Source organism: Oryctolagus cuniculus, chromosome 21, assembly GCF_051225735.1.
Source record: "Oryctolagus cuniculus isolate XC-2025 breed Fujian yellow rabbit chromosome 21, ASM5122573v1, whole genome shotgun sequence".
Taxonomy (NCBI): domain Eukaryota; kingdom Metazoa; phylum Chordata; class Mammalia; order Lagomorpha; family Leporidae; genus Oryctolagus; species Oryctolagus cuniculus.
The window spans coordinates 49,366,863-49,375,539 of record NC_142887.1 but is presented as its reverse complement, the minus strand read 5'-3'; the positions used below and the strand labels follow the sequence as shown (position 1 = coordinate 49,375,539).

The 8,677-nt window shown below is 38.0% G+C and overlaps 1 pseudogene; it reads right to left on the bottom strand.

Annotated features, from left to right (window-relative positions):
* Positions 1–5,170: 5,170 nt before the first annotated feature.
* LOC127489072 (inducible T-cell costimulator pseudogene) lies at positions 5,171–5,817 on the bottom strand (annotated as a pseudogene).
* Positions 5,818–8,677: the final 2,860 nt, after the last annotated feature.

The following is an 8,677-nucleotide window of genomic DNA, read 5'->3' as shown; positions in this document are numbered from 1 at the left end:
AGACTTGATAAAATGGTGCTATTTTATATTTCCCATTTGACTACTTTAAAAGGTTCATTGTCTTTTAATTAAACTATAGGGGGAAGAGCAGAGATTAAAAGACATAGTTCTTAAAAAGGGATGGCTTTAAATGCAAGTTACATGAGTGACAACAACCCACTAAAACAAGATGCAGTGCAGCAACAAATATTTTTCCTTGAAGGCTCCTCTTTTCTGACTTCCACAGTAATTTGGAGTTAATTGGTGCAGCTTCTCAATACAAGACTTTGTGTTTTATGTTCTTTGATTCTTCCTTCTATCTCTTTCAGCTGCTCTTTTATCTTCCCTTTCATGTAGTGCAATACAGCTTAGGCAACTAGATGTAATAATGATGTAAACTAGTTTAGGTGAGAAAGTTAGATCAGCATGCAGATAGCATGAAAACAATGCACACTAACCATTGCCAATTTGTGTTTGCTTAGCCTTTGCTTGGACTGTGTACATGCTAAAACTATAGGTTCCTGTAAAATCAATAGATAATGCTAGCAAAACTATTATCACTCTCTCTTCAGGAAATTGGCTAATAATAGAGAACCTCATGAAGTTTGGTATTAAATAATTTTAAGACTTGCGAGAATCTTTCCTCTACTATCTTACATAACTGAATAGAAATGTAGAGGTATCAGGCAACAAAAGTGTGACTATCAATGTAATTATAGAACTTCCCATCTCTATAATGTCACCTTAGGGTGGTACAGGATGGGGAACACCCAAGAGACTAAAGATTGGTTAAAAGTGAGTGAAAACTGGCAATAAGAAAATGCCTACTGAACATATGATTGGAGCCAATTTATGAAAATCTATGTTTTATAAGTGTTTTCTTACCATTATCTTTGCAAAAAAGATAATGAACTTAGAAATAAAGTAATATTGGGTTGTAGTATTAGCAAGATAAATGAACTTTCATAAAGTTACACAGGAAAATATGTACACATTATATACCTTATGCCATATCTAAGCTCTTTGCCTCATCCTTTGCTCAAATATTGCATATCCAATGGGTAATATATGTATTTATATTTAATTCAGAACCCATTACTTTTATTACTACTATATACTAAAAATCAAGTCAAAGACACATTGCATTCTGATTTCCAAACAGATAGTATATAGCTGAAAAATAGACTAAAGCTATAATAAAATGGGAAAATGGGTTCATGAAATTAAAAGAAAGCTTAAAATACTCAGGGTGTCAATGAGTAACAAAATATCATGTAGTAACCATGGAGATGATGGCTTTATTTGAAGTGAGGGGAGGGAGGAGAAAGCTAGAAGGAGGCAAAAGCACAATTGGGTCTAAAATTGAATTTCTCTGATAAGGCATTTCAGAAGCAGCTTGTCTTATTCACTCAGCAGCAAAATAATCATATGCACTTTAATAATCTTTATTTCACAGGAGCGCATTGCCAGAGTAACAGAATGTAAGCAGAGGAACAGCACCTTGCAGATCACAAAGGCAAATTTGTGGAAAGAAATTTCACTGAGTTTCTCTTTTTCTTGCCAGGGTAATAACGGCTCTTATTTTTCCTGCACTATTTAATAATCTCACATAGACATTCTTTTACCTTTCCCTTTTTCATATCTGTTCAAACATGGACTATAGCATAAATCAGGAACTGTCAAGCTCAGTGGGCTAAGCAAAAAACAGATGTTATATCTTTAGCATTTTTATATAATTATTTTTATTGCTATTTTACCACTGTCTCCAACCCTTCCAACCTTATTGTTGTTTTCTTCTCTCCATAAACCAATCTGATGATAATATTCCAAGAAAGAGGGCTTAAGGTGGGAATTGGTATTCAGCTATATTAATCTGTATTTATTAACTAAGCTTGCTTGCATGAAGATTTTAAGGAGGAGATGGTTGCAACTGAGGCATTATTTTTAGAAGGAAGTAAATTGAATTATAGCAAGTGGACTAAAATGCATTCAGGCCAGAAATTCATTTACTGAAAAAATAATGATTTCTTTATACTCATGAACACACACTCAAATATACACACACAAGGAGGGAAGTTAGAACCAAAATACCATAGGACACAGAATCTAATAAATTGGCCTTTTTTAATATTAACAAAATGAAAGTTTCCAGTGCTTTTTTTTTAAAGAGTGTAAAAACTGGAGATAATACTATGCCTACTAAACATCTGATTGGGGCCAATTTATGAAAATCAATGGTTTATAAATGCTTTCCTACTATTATCTTTGCAAAAAGCTATAGCTTGTAAAAATGAATTTAGAAATAAAGTTATATTGGACTGTAGTATTAGCAAGATAAATAAATGAGCTTTCATGAAATTACACAGGAAAATATGTTTACATGATAAAGGTTTGACTTCCACCAAGAATTTTAAGTCAATTCTACCTCTTAGTTTTAACATGCCCTCTGAATGCAAATCTGTGTAGTTTATATAGTTCTTTCTGTGGGTATGAAGGAAAAGTATCACCCACAAAGTAAACTGTGCATGGTTTCATCCTAACATATTCTGAACTTTGATAAGATTTATTAAAATGTAATTTTTAGAAATTATTCTTTCTTACCAGGTAAATCTTGCACAAATACCAAAACTTAAATTCATAAAGCTACCCTAGAAATAGTTAATGGCAAAAGAAATAGTAAAATTTGAAAATGCCAAGCAAAAACATGTTAAAACAGCAAATTACAGGGAAAACATTCCACAGTGTTGTAGCTAGTGTGTTTCTGATGCTCGTGGAAATGGGTCGTGTTGAAATACTAAGATTTCTGATATTCAAGAGGAATTTCAAACCCAAATGCTGTGGAAGTCAAAGCCTGATTCTCATTAAGCACAATTCAGAGTTCTAGAGATTTTCAAACCCAGCAGACTCTATTTTAGATTGTTTCTCCGTATTACAAAACCATTGATTTAAAATCAGATCCTGATTTTCATTCTACATAGAGTCACTTTATTTGGGGCTTTCTGGGAGCCACTTTGATGGAAAATCAATAAAAACAAAAACAAAAACAGAGACTAGCTACTGTGCTAAGTGTCCTATCACACTTCCAAGGGGAAGGAGTCAGGATGCAACTCCCTTCATATGATCAGGAGAGAGGGGCTTTCAGAAGATTATCTGGGGAGCATAAATAGTGACTCCTGCCATGAGTCAGACTTTTTTTTTTTTTTTTTTTTTTTTTGACAGGCAGAGTGGACAGTGAGAGAGAGAGACAGAGAGAAAGGTCTTCCTTTTGCCGTTGTTTCACCCTCCAATGGCCGCCGTGGCCGGCGCGCTGCGGCCGGCGCACCGCGCTGATCCGATGGCAGGAGCCAGGAGCCAGGTGCTTTTCCTGGTCTCCCATGGGGTGCAGGGCCCAAGCACCTGGGCCATCCTCCACTGCACTCCCTGGCCACAGCAGAGAGCTGGCCTGGAAGAGGGGCAACCGGGACAGAATCCGGCGCCCCGACCGGGACTAGAACCCGGTGTGCCGGCGCCGCTAGGCGGAGGATTAGCCTAGTGAGCCGCGGCGCCGGCTTCATGAGTCAGACTTGAATCTGACTCATGCCCAAGACTGGCCACGTGTTTTGAAAGTGGAATGACAAAGAGATGGCTTTTTTAAGTGACCTGTATTCTTAGAGTTTGTAAGAACAATTGTTGCTTAAGTTTATGTCATGGAACAGAGGTGGTCCATGTGCACAGGAGAGATGATACAGATTGTCTTAGACCCATCTACCTGACTAGAAAGTGTCAGTGATGCCAAAAGTCAAGTGAATTACCATCTTTTCTAGCATAATAAGTGAAGAGAGAGCTTAACTAAATCAGATTATCTGCAGGTACCTGTCACATCCTATTTCTCCTGTAAATAGTCAACCTACATTAGGATTGAATTGGGAAAAAAAGGTAGCTATAATTTTGATTATTGAAAGTTTTTATTATTTTACTAAGATTAGATGTGCCAATGGTGTATTTTGATTACCTGTTAGTGAAGAAAAACATCAACTCTACCCTAAATTTCAAGAACAGACATGGGAAGCCCCATAGAATAAATTAAAAGACATTCTGAATGTCAACAGTAAAGTTTCTTTATAATAAAGAAGTTTTTCTTTTTCAGCCTTATGAGTGTGTGTGTGTGTATGTGTGTGTGTGTGTTGGAAAATGGTGATCTTGAAAGAATAGAAAAGTTTGGTGTTGGGAAAAAACATTGCTAATTTCTTTTGATCCTCAGATTATTACCTCTGGCTCTAGGGCCAGTAAATCAATGCTTTATTCTTGGCCCTGTCCATACTTCAGTGAGAAGGTACTAAAGTCAGACAAAAATCATAGTTATCAGGAACATTTTCATTAGATTATTTTATCCATGTAATCTTTTCTCTTCTTTAGAAGCCCTTCTACAGCTTTACTTGATTTAATATCTCCCTACTCTCTGTTTTTGCCCAGAGCTCAAGTAACGGAATCAAAATCAAGGAGAATTGATTAACCTAAAAACTCGATCAGATTTTTACTAAGTATCTGAACATTCCTGATAGTATTTTTAAGAAAGATTTATTTACTTATTTGAAAGGCAGAGTTACAGAGAGGCAGAGGCAGAGAGAGAGAGAGGGAAAGAGAGAGAGAGAGAGAGAGAGAAAGAGAGAGAGGTCTTCCATCTGCTGGTTCTCTCCCCAGATGGCCGCAATGGCCAGAGCTGAGCTGATCCAAAGCCAGGATCCAGGAGCTTCTTCCAGGTCTCCTACATGGGTTTAGAGGCTCAGGACTTGAACCAGTTTCTACTGCTTTTCCAGGCCATAGCAGAGAGCTGGACTGGAAATGGAGCAGCCAGGACTTGAACCGGAACCCATATGGGATGCTGGCATTGCAGGTGGCGGCTTTATCTGCTACAGCACAGTGCTGGATGTGCTTTAAAGAAAAAAAATGGCTGCTTTAAAGAAAAAAATAAAATGGTTGTTTTACTGCATTGCTAAAAGTAGGCCTAGACAAAGGGATTTCTTCCCAGTGAGGTCTGTTTGTTGAGTGCATATGAGATGGACTTTCTATAAAGCTAGTTGCAAGAAGGTGTTTGTTCTGAGAAAGAAGCAGCACCAAGGAAATCTGTGCAAATCCTGCTGGCTTTTAGAGTCACAGAATGAACAAAACATGAGCAGGAGATGGATGTGGTCCAATCAAGTCAAGTCAGACTCTAGTCGAGGAAACAAGGGACTCTCACTTCAAGTTGAGGGGACCCGACCAATGTGTGCCATGCCCAGGTGCCTGAGAGTTCTGTCAGTGCATATTTTTTAGCTGTGTTCACTGCTGCTATGAACACGTACTCACTATTTGGGTCATGCACACTTGATTGATATTTCTCTTTTGTAAGCTGAAAAATAAATATGCATTCAAAAATGTAGACTACTGCAAAAGCTGCACATCCTATGGGTAACCAGAACTTCACCTGGCAACAGAGCTTGTGATTCCTAAATATGCAAATATTCTCCTCTGAGAATCTCTACTTGAAAAGGAGGAGGGTCAAAAATTGATAGTTTGCAAAAGTAATAGCTGGCATGAGAACTGTCCAAATTATATAGGAAAAAAGAAACTGTTGTTGAATAATTGATATTGACAGAATTTCAGAGCCTTAATGGACACCGTGTTTCCACTCTCCTTTGTCTGCCTGAAGTCACAGAGGACTTGCCTCCCTGTCAGCAGCTGCATTTTGAATTGCAGGACAATCTCGGGGTATTTGCATAAAGTTTGAACACCTCCATTCTGAAATGTAAACATCTCATACTTGGCAGAGTCATTGATGTCTCCTTAAAGCGATTCCAACAAAGCCAAGGAAAGGTTCATGTGTCTGGAGTTCTCTGCTGAAGACCTCACTGCCAAGCCCCATCTTTGGGCTTTAAAAGCTGTGGCAGGGGCCGGCGCTGTGGTATAGTGGGTAAAGCCACCACCTGCAGTGCCAGCATCCCATATGGCTGTAGGTTCCAGTCCAGGCTACTCCTCCTCCAATCCGGCTCTCTGCTATGGCCTGTGAAAGCAGTAGAAGATGGCCCACATGGGAAACCCAAAAGAAGTTCCTGGCTCCTCATTTCGGATTGGCGCAACTCTGGCCATTGTGGCCAAATGGGGAGTTAACCAGTGGATGGAAGACCTCTCTCTCTCTCTCTCTCTCTCTCTCTCTCGGACTCGGACTCTCCTTCTTTCTCTGTGTAACTCTTTCAAGTAAATAAATGAATCTTAAAAAAAAAAAGCTGTGAAAGACTAGTTACAAATACTGGCAAATTTTCAGATTTCCTTAATTGATACCATCTTTAATTTACATTTACAGAAAAGGTTGTTTTTTAAATCTAATTATAATGATCTACTTCTCAGCAATTTCCCTTTTATCTCTGTCATTTTATTATTGTTCTGACCAAACTACTGATTTCTTTTCACAGTAATGACAATATATTTTATATTGTAAGGTGTGTATCACTTTTAAACTTTCTTTTCTTTGAATTTAGGCATATCACTTATGAGCATCTTTAGTATCTTAACTGAAGGCAGTACTTACACTGTGAAGCTGAGTCATCAGCTTCCTCAGAGTTCTATAAGTTGTTCTGATGAAGTTCATATACAAAATTTTTCAGGGCTATCTTTGTCCAATGTAGTCATTCACAAGTACCAGGTAATATACTTAGTACATTTCTTGATTGTTATGGAACTTTAAATTTCACTAGATTTAAAAGTTAACATATTTTGAGCTAATTCTAATAAGCAGCACAATCTTTGACTTATAATTTTATTGTTTTTTAAAAAATATTTCTTTTTTAATGTATTATAATAGTCTACTTTTCACTAGCTTTCCCATTATCTCATTGCCTGTCTATTATGACTCCTACTGAATTGCTCATTTCTACTCACAGTAATCACTTTATTTCATAAAAATCCAACATGTTTTTATTACTGTCTTTAAGATTACCATCACCTGTATTTTTCTTTAATATCCCAGTGTATTCCAGACCTTCCACTGTGAATTCATGGCCATGTTGGTTAAGTGTTCATTATGAGGTCATGAACTCCATCAAAATTCTATAAGTTGTGCTAGCAACCGTCATGCACACATGTTTTCAGAGACATTTTAGACCCACATGATAGTCACTCTTTTCAGGTACTTTTTTAGGCTCCTTTCAGGTTCTTTTCTATATTTCATGAAATTCTAAACTTCCCATTAATATATGAAAGTTTCAATAGAATGAGTTAAAATCCATCTATTTTAAAGATTTCTCTGATAAGTGTATGATCTTCATTTGATTTACATTTTGTGAAAATAATTTCATTTTCCTTTTTTAAGGTAATTGTTATCATTTCCAGTAATTTCCCTCATATTTGCTTGTCATTCTGCTACTACTTCTAGAAAATAATTGTTACTTACCCTGGTCACAGTGTATTTTCTTTCTTTCTTTTTTTTTTTTTTTTTTGACAGGCAGAGTGGACAGTGGGAGAGAGAGAGACAGAAAGGTCTTCCTTTGCCATTGGTTCACCCTCCAATGGCCACCACAGCTGGCGCGCTGCAGCTGGCGCACCGCACTGATCCGATGGCAGGAGCCAGGTACTTATCCTGGTCTCCCATGGGGTGCAGGGCCCAAGCACTTGGGCCATCCTCCACTTGCACTCCCTGGCCACAGCAGAGAGCTGGCCTGGAAGAGGGGCAACTGGGACAGAATCCGGCACCCAGACCGGTACTAGAACCTGGTGTGCTGGTGCCGCAAGGCGGAGGATTAGCCTAGTGAGCCCTGGCATCGGCCAGTTTATTTTATTTCATAACACCTGGATCCTCTTTTTATGTATTTATTTTTTGTGTGTGTGTTTGAGCTTATATCACCTATATGTATCCTTGGTATCCCATTTAAAGCTAATCTAACCACTGTGAACTTGAGGCCATCTTGGTTGTATTTTTTTAAAACTTTTATTTAGTAAATATAAATTTCCAAAGTACAGTTTATGGATTACAATGGCTTCCCCCCCATAATTTCCCTCCCACTTGCACCCCTCCCATCTCCTGCTCCCTCTCCCATTCTGTTCACATCAAGATTCATTTCCTTTCTTTTTTTTAAATGTTTTTTAACTTTTATTTAATGAATATAAATTTTCAAAGTACAGAATATGGATTACAATGGCTTCCCCCCATAACGTCCCTCCAACCCACAACCCTCCCCTTATCCACTCCCTCTCCCCTTCCATTCACATCAAGATTCATTTTCAATTCTCTTTATATACAGAAGACCAATTTAGCATATATTAAGTAAAGATTTCAACAGTTTGCTCCCACACAGAAACATAAAGTGAAAAATACTGTATGAGTACTAGTTATAGCATTAAATCACAATGTACAGCACACTAAGGACAGAGATCCTACATGAGCAGTAAGTGCACAGTGCCTCCTGCTGTTGACTTAACAAATTGACACTCTTGTTTATGGCATCAGTAATCACCCTAGGCTCTTGTCATGAGCTGCCAAGGCTATGGAAGCCTTTTGAGTTCACCAACTCTGATCATATTTAGACAAGGTCGGAGTCAAAGTGGAAGTTCTCTCCTCCCTTCAGAGAAAGCTACCTCCTTCTTTGATGACCCGTTCTTTCTGCTGGGATCTCACTCGTGGAGATCTTTCATTTAGGTTTTTTTTTTTTCCCCCAGAGTGTCTTGGCTTTCCATGCCTGAAATACTC